We start from the raw sequence: 14,578 nt of genomic DNA on the forward strand, positions 1-14,578 counted from the left end.
TGTGTCTACATCTCGTATGCTCTGCTACTGTTGCTCAATGTAAGGCAGCTAGCACACCAATATTTATGTATCTTCACAATGCTTAATTTTTCTTCACTTGTCCTGGCTGGAAGTATGTACCTAGTATAGCTATCAAAGGCCTTTCTATTTTGCTTTGTAACTGGTTCCATCGTTTATATGCATATATATACATACACACTACTCTAAAATAATTGCATAACGATGGTTGTTCGTTTGTTATTACTCCATAATATACATGCCAAATCATGGCCGACACCGACAGCAAGAAGATCGATCTACCAGACGGGCTATGCGTTGAAGTATCTCCTGACGGTTGTACATACCACGATGGTCTTTGCTTCCATTGTTTGGTAACTGACGTCTACTACCCCACTATGGATGACTGCAAGAGCAATTGCAACAAATCCTCGTCTTTACAAGACGTGCTAGTTGCCATGACAACCTCCCCTCCTCCTCCTTTATCTGCTCCTTAATTTTCCGGCCTAGACAATGGTTATATGTACAAGATTGTCCCCTGAAAATAATGCCTATGTGCGGAAACCAGTTATGCAATGCGAGTAATATACTGCAGCAGTTGTTGCTGAGTATTTTGGTTTGGCAAATCACATTTGAACCTTTACTAGCAATTGTTGGGAGAGCGATGAAATGACTCGCAAGCGCAGATGCTCCGGAAATCTGAGTGGTACAGCTTAGCTTGGGATCTGTGTCGGTTAAATCTGTGTCACATATACGTTTTAGAATACAGAGGTGAATACATCTGCAGATGGGCTATACTAAACCATAGTACTAACTCCTCGCAAAGTCGCAAGTCTCCTCTCTTCAAGTCCATCGATGTCCCATGCAAAATAAAATGAAATAAGTCCATCGATCTCTCACTTAAAAAGAGTCCTATGGCTATGGATGACCAGGGAGGCCGCCCTTGGCCAATATCCGGCGCCGGTGAGTTCGTCTACCCTGTCATGGTGGGTTTCTCATCTATCCTACCTCTCATGAGGCGTCCGGTTCTTGTCTTTCTCAAGCTCACATTAATATTCCCAAATCAGCCCTCGGCCGGCATTGGCGACATCATCTTCATCCACTCCCGTGCTGCACACACCCATTTCTCTGATCTCTTAAAGCAACTCTAGCCGAGCCCATAAAAGATACAGGAGTATTTGGCCGGGTAAACCTTAATGGAGTAAATTTAGTCCACTAAGTTTTGGTCGGTTCTAGCTGATCCCCTAAATTTAGCGGAGTAAAATCAAATTTGGTTAAGATGAACATAGATTCGATCTAAACAAACTTCTAAACCGAAATTCGACACATAATTTACATTATCATCCGTCGAAACATAGTTCAAAGCGATACTAAAACTTGAACTCAAACATAAGCTAAAATCTAAATCTAACCAAAAAAATTAGTCGCTATTCGACTTTGCGAGGGAGAGCAAGTCCTCCCTAGAGATTCCACCGCCCATGGGGTCAGTCCCTAGGTCGTCTTCGTTGTATCCAGGAAGGTCCTTCACCACTCCTCGATGTTGAAGCTGTCATCGTTGCCGCCTCCACTGCCACCATTGTTGCCGCCTCCACCGAGCCAGCCCGTCATCGACCAGCGCCCACATGCATCTAGGGATCATACATTCAACAGGGGGTGACTCCATGAGTCAGGTGATCCACAAAAACCGCATGAGCTAGAGTCCGCCATATGGCTGTGTGCCCCAACATCATTTGTTGGTAAAGAATGTATGGATAGATGCCAAAGGAACAGCCTCACGTTTCCCGGCACCAGAACTTTCCATAAACTTTTCCATGAGCCCTCTTCAGCAGCCGAGGTGGAGGAACCATCCCTTTGATCTAAGCATGACTATTGGAGAATTAATTACAATTATGAAATATACAAATATAGACATAGGAGATAAGTCCAACCAAATTTGGGAACTTGTCTAAAAAGGGAGAAAATTAGTCTGACTTGATTTGTGCTTTTAATGAGGGTTCATAATATAGGATGATATTAAATAAATCCAATTTTATTGCTTGATGGTTTACACGGGATAAGGATGACCGGTTCTCTCTTCTCTCAATATATACGATCGACTCATGTGCTCATTGGTAACCAAACATTTCTCATCGACAACCAAAGTGACCTGAGTGCCTGCGTAGCTAGTGTTGTATCTGGTTGGCCATGGACAAGTACACGATTCGCATCCTTGCACTAGGAGCCCTAGTGTGTCTACATCTCGTATGCTCTGCTACTGTTGCTCAATGTAAGGCAGCTAGCACACCAATATTTATGTATCTTCACAATGCTTAATTTTTCTTCACTTGTCCTGGCTGGAAGTATGTACCTAGTATAGCTATCAAAGGCCTTTCTATTTTGCTTTGTAACTGGTTCCATCGTTTATATGCATATATATACATACACACTACTCTAAAATAATTGCATAACGATGGTTGTTCGTTTGTTATTACTCCATAATATACATGCCAAATCATGGCTGACACCGACAGCAAGAAGATCGATCTACCAGACGGGCTATGCGTTGAAAAATCTCCTGACGGTTGTACATACCACGATGGTCTTTGCTTCCATTGTTTGGTAACTGACGTCTACTACCCCACTATGGATGACTGCAAGAGCAATTGCAACAAATCCTCGTCTTTACAAGACGTGCTAGTTGCCATGACAACCTCCCCTCCTCCTCCTTTATCTGCTCCTTAATTTTCCGGCCTAGACAATGGTTATATGTACAAGATTGTCCCCTGAAAATAATGCCTATGTGCGAAACCAGTTATGCAATGCGAGTAATATACTGCAGCAGTTGTTGCTGAGTATTTTGGTTTGGCAAATCACATTTGAACCTTTACTAGGAATTGTTGGGAGAGCGATGAAATGACTCGCAAGCGCAGATGCTTCGGAAATCTGAGTGGTACAGCTTAGCTTGGGATCTGTGTCGGTTAAATCTGTGTCACATATACGTTTTAGAATATAGAGGTGAATACATCTGCAGATGGGCTATACTGGACCATAGTACTAACTCCTCGCAAAGTCGCAAGTCTCCTCTCTTCAAGTCCATCGATGTCCCATGCAAAATAAAATGAAATAAGTCCATCGATCTCTCACTTAAAAAGAGTCCTATGGCTATGGATGACCAGGGAGGCCGCCCTTGGCCAATATCCGGTGCCGGTGAGTTCGTCTACCCTGTCATGGTGGGTTTCTCATCTATCCTACCTCTCATGAGGCGTCCGGTTCTTGTCTTTCCCAAGCTCACATTAATATTCCCAAATCAGCCATCGGCCGGCCTTGGCGACATCATCTTCATCCACTCCCGTGCTGCACACACCCATTTCTCTGATCTCTTAAAGCAACTCTAGCCGAGCCCATAAAAGATACAGGAGTATTTGGCCGGGTAAACCTTAATGGAGTAAATTTAGTCCACTAAGTTTTGGTCGGTTCTAGCTGATCCCCTAAATTTAGCGGAGTAAAATAAAATTTGGTTAAGATGAACATAGATTCGATCTAAACAAACTTCTAAACCGAAATTCGACACATAATTTACATTATCATCCGTCGAAACATAGTTCAAAGCGATACTAAAACTTGAACTCAAACATAAGCTAAAATCTAAATCTAACCAAAAAAATTAGTCGCTATTCGACTTTGCGAGGGAGAGCAAGTCCTCCCTAGAGATTCCACCGCCCATGGGGTCAGTCCCTAGGTCGTCTTCGTTGTATCCAGGAAGGTCCTTCACCACTCCTCGATGTTGAAACTATCATCGTTGCCGCCTCCACTGCCACCATTGTTGCCGCCTCCACCGAGCCAGCTCGTCATCGACCAGCGCCCACGTGCATCTAGGGATCATACATTCAACAGGGGGTGACTCCATGAGTCAGGTGATCCACAAAAACCGCATGAGCTAGAGTCCACCATATGGCTGTGTGCCCTATATCATTTGTTGGTAAAGAATGTATGGATAGATGCCAAAGGAACAGCCTCACGTTTCCCGGCACCAGAACTTTCCATAAACTTTTCCATGAGCCCTCTTCAGCAGCCGAGGTGGAGGAACCATCCCTTTGATCTAAGCATGACTATTGGAGAATTAATTACAATTATGAAATATACAAATATAGACATAGGAGATAAGTCCAACCAAATTTGGGAACTTGTCTAAAAAGGGAGAAAATTAGTCTGACTTGATTTGTGCTTTTAATGAGGGTTCATAATATAGGATGATATTAAATAAATCCAATTTTATTGCTTGATGGTTTACACGGGATAAGGATGACCGGTTCTCTCTTCTCTCAATATATACGATCGACTCATGTGCTCATTGGTAACCAAACATTTCTCATCGACAACCAAAGTGACCTGAGTGCCTGCGTAGCTAGTGTTGTATCTGGTTGGCCATGGACAAGTACACGATTCGCATCCTTGCACTAGGAGCCCTAGTGTGTCTACATCTCGTATGCTCTGCTACTGTTGCTCAATGTAAGGCAGCTAGCACACCAATATTTATGTATCTTCACAATGCTTAATTTTTCTTCACTTGTCCTGGCTGGAAGTATGTACCTAGTATAGCTATCAAAGGCCTTTCTATTTTGCTTTGTAACTGGTTCCATCGTTTATATGCATATATATACATACACACTACTCTAAAATAATTGCATAACGATGGTTGTTCGTTTGTTATTACTCCATAATATACAGGCCAAATCATGGCTGACACCGACAGTAAGAAGATCGATCTACCAGACGGGCTATGCGTTGAAAAATCTCCTGACGGTTGTACATACCACGATGGTCTTTGCTTCCATTGTTTGGTAACTGACGTCTACTACCCCACTATGGATGACTGCAAGAGCAATTGCAACAAATCCTCGTCTTTACAAGACGTGCTAGTTGCCATGACAACCTCCCCTCCTCCTCCTTTATCTGCTCCTTAATTTTCCGGCCTAGACAATGGTTATATGTACAAGATTGTCCCCTGAAAATAATGCCTATGTGCGGAAACCAGTTATGCAATGCGAGTAATATACTGCAGCAGTTGTTGCTGAGTATTTTGGTTTGGCAAATCACATTTGAACCTTTACTAGGAATTGTTGGGAGAGCGATGAAATGACTCGCAAGCGCAGATGCTCCGGAAATCTGAGTGGTACAGCTTAGCTTGGGATCTGTGTCGGTTAAATCTGTGTCACATATACGTTTTAGAATACAGAGGTGAATACATCTGCAGATGGGCTATACTAGACCATAGTACTAACTCCTCGCAAAGTCGCAAGTCTCCTCTCTTCAAGCCCATCGATGTCCCATGCAAAATAAAATGAAATAAGTCCATCGATCTCTCACTTAAAAAGAGTCCTATGGCTATGGATGACCAGGGAGGCCGCCCTTGGCCAATATCCGGCGCCGGTGAGTTCGTCTACCCTGTCATGGTGGGTTTCTCATCTATCCTACCTCTCATGAGGCGTCCGGTTCTTGTCTTTCTCAAGCTCACATTAATATTCCCAAATCAGCCCTCGGCCGGCCTTGGCGACATCATCTTCATCCACTCCCGTGCTGCACACACCCATTTCTCTGATCTCTTAAAGCAACTCTAGCCGAGCCCATAAAAGATACAGGAGTATTTGGCCGGGTAAACCTTAATGGAGTAAATTTAGTCCACTAAGTTTTGGTCGGTTCTAGCTGATCCCCTAAATTTAGCGGAGTAAAATCAAATTTGGTTAAGATGAACATAGATTCGATCTAAACAAACTTCTAAACCAAAATTCGACACATAATTTACATTATCATCCGTCGAAACATAGTTCAAAGCGATACTAAAACTTGAACTCAAACATAAGCTAAAATCTAAATCTAACCAAAAAAATTAGTCGCTATTCGACTTTGCGAGGGAGAGCAAGTCCTCCCTAGAGATTCCACCGCCCATGGGGTCAGTCCCTAGGTCGTCTTCGTTGTATCCAGGAAGGTCCTTCTCCACTCCTTGATGTTGAAGCTGTCATCGTTGCCGCCTCCACTGCCACCATTGTTGCCGCCTCCACCGAGCCAGCTCGTCATCGACCAGCGCCCACGTGCATCTAGGGATCATACATTCAACAGGGGGTGACTCCATGAGTCAGGTGATCCACAAAAACCGCATGAGCTAGAGTCCGCCATATGGCTGTGTGCCCCAACATCATTTGTTGGTAAAGAATGTATGGATAGATGCCAAAGGAACAGCCTCACGTTTCCCGGCACCAGAACTTTCCATAAACTTTTCCATGAGCCCTCTTCAGCAGCCGAGGTGGAGGAACCATCCCTTTGATCTAAGCATGACTATTGGAGAATTAATTACAATTATGAAATATACAAATATAGACATAGGAGATAAGTCCAACCAAATTTGGGAACTTGTCTAAAAAGGGAGAAAATTAGTCTGACTTGATTTGTGCTTTTAATGAGGGTTCATAATATAGGATGATATTAAATAAATCCAATTTTATTGCTTGATGGTTTACACGGGATAAGGATGACCGGTTCTCTCTTCTCTCAATATATACGATCGACTCATGTGCTCATTGGTAACCAAACATTTCTCATCGACAACCAAAGTGACCTGAGTGCCTGCGTAGCTAGTGTTGTATCTGGTTGGCCATGGACAAGTACACAATTCGCATCCTTGCACTAGGAGCCCTAGTGTGTCTACATCTCGTATGCTCTGCTACTGTTGCTCAATGTAAGGCAGCTAGCACACCAATATTTATTATCTTCACAATGCTTAATTTTTCTTCACTTGTCCTGGCTGGAAGTATGTACCTAGTATAGCTATCAAAGGCCTTTCTATTTTGCTTTGTAACTGGTTCCATCGTTTATATGCATATATATACATACACACTACTCTAAAATAATTGCATAACGATGGTTGTTCGTTTGTTATTACTCCATAATATACATGCCAAATCATGGCCGACACCGACAGCAAGAAGATCGATCTACCAGACGGGCTATGCGTTGAAATATCTCCTGACGGTTGTACATACCACGATGGTCTTTGCTTCCATTGTTTGGTAACTGACGTCTACTACCCCACTATGGATGACTGCAAGAGCAATTGCAACAAATCCTCGTCTTTACAAGACGTGCTAGTTGCCATGACAACCTCCCCTCCTCCTCCTTTATCTGCTCCTTAATTTTCCGGCCTAGACAATGGTTATATGTACAAGATTGTCCCCTGAAAATAATGCCTATGTGCGGAAACCAGTTATGCAATGCGAGTAATATACTGCAGCAGTTGTTGCTGAGTATTTTGGTTTGGCAAATCACATTTGAACCTTTACTAGCAATTGTTGGGAGAGCGATGAAATGACTCGCAAGCGCAGATGCTCCGGAAATCTGAGTGGTACAGCTTAGCTTGGGATCTGTGTCGGTTAAATCTGTGTCACATATACGTTTTAGAATACAGAGGTGAATACATCTGCAGATGGGCTATACTGGACCATAGTACTAACTCCTCGCAAAGTCGCAAGTCTCCTCTCTTCAAGTCCATCGATGTCCCATGCAAAATAAAATGAAATAAGTCCATCGATCTCTCACTTAAAAAGAGTCCTATGGCTATGGATGACCAGGGAGGCCGCCCTTGGCCAATATCCGGCGCCGGTGAGTTCGTCTACCCTGTCATGGTGGGTTTCTCATCTATCCTACCTCTCATGAGGCGTCCGGTTCTTGTCTTTCCCAAGCTCACATTAATATTCCCAAATCAGCCCTCGGCCGGCCTTGGCGACATCATCTTCATCCACTCCCGTGCTGCACACACCCATTTCTCTGATCTCTTAAAGCAACTCTAGCCGAGCCCATAAAAGATACAGGAGTATTTGGCCGGGTAAACCTTAATGGAGTAAATTTAGTCCACTAGGTTTTGGTCGGTTCTAGCTGATCCCCTAAATTTAGCGGAGTACAATAAAATTTGGTTAAGATGAACATAGATTCGATCTAAACAAACTTCTAAACCGAAATTCGACACATAATTTACATTATCATCCGTCGAAACATAGTTCAAAGCGATACTAAAACTTGAACTCAAACATAAGCTAAAATCTAAATCTAACCAAAAAAATTAGTCGCTATTCGACTTTGCGAGGGAGAGCAAGTCCTCCCTAGAGATTCCACCGCCCATGGGGTCAGTCCCTAGGTCGTCTTCGTTGTATCCAGGAAGGTCCTTCACCACTCCTCGATGTTGAAGCTGTCATCGTTGCCGCCTCCACTGCCACCATTGTTGCCGCCTCCACCGAGCCAGCTCGTCATCGACCAGCGCCCACGTGCATCTAGGGATCATACATTCAACAGGGGGTGACTCCATGAGTCAGGTGATCCACAAAAACCGCATGAGCTAGAGTTCGCCATATGGCTGTGTGCCCCAACATCATTTGTTGGTAAAGAATGTATGGATAGATGCCAAAGGAACAGCCTCACGTTTCCCGGCACCAGAACTTTCCATAAACTTTTCCATGAGCCCTCTTCAGCAGCCGAGGTGGAGGAACCATCCCTTTGATCTAAGCATGACTATTGGAGAATTAATTACAATTCTGAAATATACAAATATAGACATAGGAGATAAGTCCAACCAAATTTGGGAACTTGTCTAAAACGGGAGAAAATTAGTCTGACTTGATTTGTGCTTTTAATGAGGGTTCATAATATAGGATGATATTAAATAAATCCAATTTTATTGCTTGATGGTTTACACGGGATAAGGATGACCGTTCTCTCTTCTCTCAATATATACGATCGACTCATGTGCTCATTGGTAACCAAACATTTCTCATCGACAACCAAAGTGACCTGAGTGCCTGCGTAGCTAGTGTTGTATCTGGTTGGCCATGGACAAGTACACGATTCGCATCCTTGCACTAGGAGCCCTAGTGTGTCTACATCTCGTATGCTCTGCTACTGTTGCTCAATGTAAGGCAGCTAGCACACCAATATTTATGTATCTTCACAATGCTTAATTTTTCATCACTTGTCCTGGCTGGAAGTATGTACCTAGTATAGCTATCAAAGGCCTTTCTATTTTGCTTTGTAACTGGTTCCATCGTTTATATGCATATATATACATACACACTACTCTAAAATAATTGCATAACGATGGTTGTTCGTTTGTTATTACTCCATAATTTACAGGCCAAATCATGGCTGACACCGACAGCAAGAAGATCGATCTACCAGACGGGCTATGCGTTGAAATATCTCCTGACGGTTGTACATACCACGATGGTCTTTGCTTCCATTGTTTGGTAACTGACGTCTACTACCCCACTATGGATGACTGCAAGAGCAATTGCAACAAATCCTCGTCTTTACAAGACGTGCTAGTTGCCATGACAACCTCCCCTCCTCCTCCTTTATCTGCTCCTTAATTTCCGGCCCGGACAATGGTTATACGTACAAGATTGTCCCCTGAAAATAATGCCTATGTGCGGAAACCAGTTATGCAATGCGAGTAATATACTGCAGCAGTTGTTGCTGAGTATTTTGGTTTGGCAAATCACATTTGAACCTTTACTAGGAATTGTTGGGAGAGCGATGAAATGACTCGCAAGCGCAGATGCTCCGGAAATCTGAGTGGTACAGCTTAGCTTGGGATCTGTGTCGGTTAAATCTGTGTCACATATATGTTTTAGAATACAGAGGTGAATACATTTGCAGATGGGCCATTCTGGACCATAGTACTCAGTACTCGCAAAGTCACAAGTCTCCTCTCTTCAAGTCCATCGATGTCCCATGCAAAATAAAATGAAATAAGTTCATCGATCTCTCGCTTAAAAAGAGTCTTATGGCTGTGGATGACCAAGGAGGCCGCCCTTGGCCAATATCCGGCACCGGTGAGTTCTTCTACCCTGTCATGGTGGGTTTCGCATCTATCCTGCCTCTCATGAGGCGTCCGGTTCTTGTCTTTCCTAACCTCACATTAATATTCCCAAATCAGCCCTCGGACAGCCTTGGCGACATCATCTTCATCGACTCCCGTGCTGCACACACCCATTTCTCTGATCTCTTAAAGAAACTCTAGCCGAGCCCATAAAAGATACAGGAGTATTTGGCCGAGCAAACCTTAATGAAGTAAATTTAGTCCACTAAGTTTTGGTCGGTTCTAGCCGATCCCCTAAATTTAGCGGAGTAAAAGTCAAATTTGGTTAAGATGAACATAGATTCGATCTAAACAAACTTCTAAACCAAAATTCGACACATAATTTACATTACCATCCGTCAAAACATAGTTCAAAGCGATACTAAAACTTGAACTTAAACATAAGCTAAAATCTAAATCTAACGAAAAAAAGTAGTCGCTATTCGACTTTGCGATGGAGAGCCAGTCCTCCCTAGAAATTCCACCGCCCATGGGGTCAGTCCCTAGGCACTAGTAGAAAAAGGGTCAAATGTGAAGCACAATAGTGCCGGTTTGAATTACAGCCGGCACTAATGTGTACATTAGTGCCGGTTCGTGGCGGCGATCAATAGCACCGGTTCGTGGCGAACCTTTAGTACCAGTTCATGCCACGAACCGGTACTAAAGAGGCTGTGTCAGCCTGCGGTCAGGCTATGGCCCCACCATCACCATTTAGTGCCGGTTCGTACCACGAACCGATACTAATGAGGTTATGGCAAGCTGTTTTTATTCCCACCTCGCTCCCCTAACAAGCCTTTTACCGCCTTAAATATGTTATTTCTCAAACTATCACAAGCACTTGGTCTTCATTGAACTCTATGTGTAGAATTTGTGGCCGCAATATGAGTCTTCATCGGTTTATAAATCGTTGATGACTCATATTGACAATTCAGATTGTACACACAAAGATCATTGATGATCAAAGTATTTTTGATGTTATAAGATCATATTGACAATTTAGACTGTAAAGAAATATAAGATCATGATCTAAATGCTCTTATATTTTTTGCGTTCAGTATGCACCAACTGCTAGGCTGGAGGAGCTGTTTAGTACCGGTTCGTGGCGAACCTTTAGCACCGGTTCGTGCCACGAACTGGTACTAATGAGGTTGTGTCAGGTAAGGCTGGGGCCCCACGAGCACCTTTAGTACCGGTTCATGGATGAACCAGTACTATAGTTTCTTAGTAAGCTGTTTTTTAGTCCCACCTCGCGAAGAGAGAGGGACTAGGAGCGGTTTATAAGCCGTGAGTGCAGAGACGATGAAGAAGAGGCTCAATGCTCATGTTGCTTAGCTTCAAGCCTTCAGGAATATGGTAGACTGCACGGAGCTATGCGCAGTGCAGTTTACACTATTCCGAAAGGCTTGAAGCAAATTAACGAGCATTGCACCTCTTTTTTATTTTCAAAGCCTTATTACAACTCCAGACTTCTTCTGTTATGGCAAAAACTAATTGCACGTCGGCATTTCTTTTTTTTAAACTTTGGTTATAACTCCAGACTTTGACCATCAAGTTTTGCAGAAAAGAAAAAATAGCAGAAAAAAAACTATAGCTGAAAGAAAAACTATATAAAATGACCGTGAAATTGAAAATCACTACAAAATGAACTCTGAAAATGTTGAATTTTGGCAAACTAGATGAAAAACTACTCAGAAATAAATAGAAGAAAATAAATATAACAGAAAAGAAAAAAAACTATACAAAAAACTACGTAGAAATAAATAGAAGAAAATAAAGCAAAAAAGAAAAAAACTATAAAAAAAATTGGGGCGCTGCCCTGTGGGCCTGCTAGGCCACGGGCGTGCAATTACAGGCCTTAAAGGCCCAGCAGACTCACAGGACAGCGCGCAGAATTTAGGCCCACAAGCCTGCTATATAGAGGAGTTCAAAGAGGTAGCCGGGCTGGGTTTATAAACCAGTGCGGCTGCCCTTCGCCCGGCGAGGTGGGACTAAACTTCGGGGTGGCAGCGCGAGGCCTTTAGTACCGGTTGGTGGCTCCAACCGGTACTAAAGATCACCCTTTAGTACCGGTTGGAGCCACCAACCGGTACTAAAGGCCTGCTCTTCCCGCCTCTTGGCCTGGCCTAAGTTGGCCTTTAGTACCGGTTGGTGGCTCCAACCGGTACTAAAGGCCCATCCTATATATATAGCACTTACGAAAATTTCAGTTACATCTCCCCACTTCGTCTCCAACAACCTCTCGACATCGCCGCGAGCCGCTCGATCCCGTCGTCGCCGCCCGTCGCCCGTCGTCCGTCGTCGTTGTCGCTGTCCCCGCCGCCGCCCGTCGTCGTCGTCGTCTCGCGCCGCCGCCCCGAACGCCGCCGCCGTCCGTCGTCGTCGCCGCGGTCCCGTACGTCTCTCGCACCCGCGCGCCGGCGCCCCCGCCCCGTACGTCGCCGCCCCCGCCCCGTACGCCGACGCCCCCGCTCGTACGTACGGGGCGGCGACGTACACACACATACACACATACACACACTACACACACTACACACACACACACACACACACACATTTTTTACTTATTTTCTGTTTTCTGTTTTTTAGAAAATTTAATTAGATATTAATTAGCTAGGTATGTGAGATTTGAACTAGTTGAATAATTAATATAACTAGTTTATTTTTAGTAAGAAAATTGTCGAACTAGTTTATTTAGGTATATGAGATTTGAACTAGTTGAATAATTAATATAACTAGTTTATTTTTACTAAGAAAATTGTCGTATCTGAGATTTGATTATCTAATTAAAATATTATTTGTTAATGAGTTTTTCTGTTTATTTAATGTTTTTATATATTTTGAGTTTATATAAATGTTAGCTTAATGTCGAATGTTAGATGAATTAGATAGAAAAGTTAAATATATAGTAATGTCAATTGTTAGAGATGAATATAGTTAGATATACATTTGAATTGCCTAGATATTAATTAATGTTAGATAGTAATAAGTGTTTAATGTTTCACCTAAGTGGGATAAGTCTGAGAAAGAGATAGAGGATTATAACTAGTTTATTTTTAGTAAATGCTTAGTTGAACTTGTTGAATTAATATATAGAACTAGTTTATTTTTAGTAAATGCTTAGTTGAACTAGTTGAATTAATATATAGAACTAGTTTATTTTTAGTAAATGCTTAGTTGAACTAATTGAATTAATATAACTAGTTTATTTTTAGTAAATGCTTAGTTGAACTAATTGAATTAATATAACTAGTTTATTTTTAGTAAATGCTTAGTTGAATTAATAGAAGTAGTTGAATTAATTGAATTAGTAAGTGTTTAATGTTTCGCCTAATATGAACATAGGAAATGTCGTCTGATGACGGAAAAAATTTCGGTATGTGCACATACTGTGAAGACGAGCGCGGCCAGTGCGACAGAAATTTTCTTGTTGATGGTAGGCGATTCAGCATCAAGCTGGATGAGACTTTCGAATTCAATACAGTAAGTCACAACGACAAGTCTGTTTTCGTAATTAAGCATGACTTATATATGCTTCATTTGCCTGACTTATAATTTTTAATTTTCACTATTCTACTAGCGCATCCCATGCCATGCAAGAATTTTTGTCTTGGATAAGATAGGTTTCAAAGATATGGAAACTATGGAGGTAAAGAGAGCTTACCTGAAAACTGAGCATGATGGTTATACTTTCAACGTCAAAGTATACAATGCACACACGTACACCTATTTTGAATGCAAAACTTGGCAAGCACTATGCAAGGCTTATGCATTTGAGCCTGATATGGTTATCACCTTTGATATTCGTCTGGAAGATGATATTGAAGGTAATAGAGACATATGGGTCGATGTGCAGACGCCTCCAGTTCTACCATTATGTGAGTTCTTATCAAATATATTTTTGTCTTTGATATTGCTTATTTCAAAAATAACTGACAACTAATTTCTATTGACAGCTTATCTCCATTCAACCAAACATGTCCGGCGCTTGGTAGACAGGACCTTCTACTATCCCGGAGCTGAACTAAACTGCGAGGAGATAAGTCATTATGTTTCATGGCTTGAGGATCTTCATACTGTCAAGACAAATTTTTTTCCTGCACTTGGAAATGTTAGTACTCAAAACATGCGACCAATAATGAGGGTATTGAACTACGGTCACATTTATTTAGGAATGATGGTAAGATATTTACTATTTGTCCTCAGTGCATATTTTGCATACATATTTTTTTTGCTAAACTTTCATTGCTAAGTATATTAATTAAGTACTATACGATGTTCTTCAACAGGGACTCCCGATGATAGTTGTGCCTTAGGGGATCGAGACTAAAGGTCAGATGTCAATTGTTAGCTTAAGGCCAAGATATCCTGCATTGCACATGAATGCATTCAGGATTTCTAGAAGCGATGAATGCTTAATAGTGAAAGATTGGAAGAAAATTGTTAATGATGGCAGAGAAGTACCGGGGGGGCAGCAATGAGAAGCGCAACCCACGATTAGGAGACAGGTTCATCGGCATGCTCCAGTATGATCAATCAGGAGAGCTATACATGTTCTATGCTATTTTACCAGAGAGAGAGTAGCTAGCAGGAGTGATTTAGCTAGTTCTTCATGCTGCTCTTAATTAGTACTTGTCCTTTCATGTCCGTGTTCTTCGTTCTGAACTTAAGTGATTTGCTTTTGTGGTGTTATATATGAACGCT

General features: G+C 42.3%; 2 long non-coding RNA genes across 2 annotated transcripts; both read left to right on the plus strand.

The window, feature by feature from the left end:
- The first annotated feature begins 4,348 nt into the window (after window positions 1-4,348).
- Window positions 4,349-5,014, plus strand: LOC119320248. Its single transcript, XR_005154876.1, has 2 exons — window positions 4,349-4,485; window positions 4,705-5,014. It is a non-coding gene; the product is annotated as an uncharacterized LOC119320248 (long non-coding RNA).
- Window positions 5,015-8,794: 3,780 nt separating this feature from the next.
- On the plus strand, window positions 8,795-9,702 carry LOC119320480. The gene is made up of 2 exons (XR_005155022.1): window positions 8,795-8,931; window positions 9,151-9,702. It is a non-coding gene; the product is annotated as an uncharacterized LOC119320480 (long non-coding RNA).
- Window positions 9,703-14,578: the final 4,876 nt, after the last annotated feature.

Source organism: Triticum dicoccoides, chromosome 6B, assembly GCF_002162155.2.
Source record: "Triticum dicoccoides isolate Atlit2015 ecotype Zavitan chromosome 6B, WEW_v2.0, whole genome shotgun sequence".
Taxonomy (NCBI): domain Eukaryota; kingdom Viridiplantae; phylum Streptophyta; class Magnoliopsida; order Poales; family Poaceae; genus Triticum; species Triticum dicoccoides.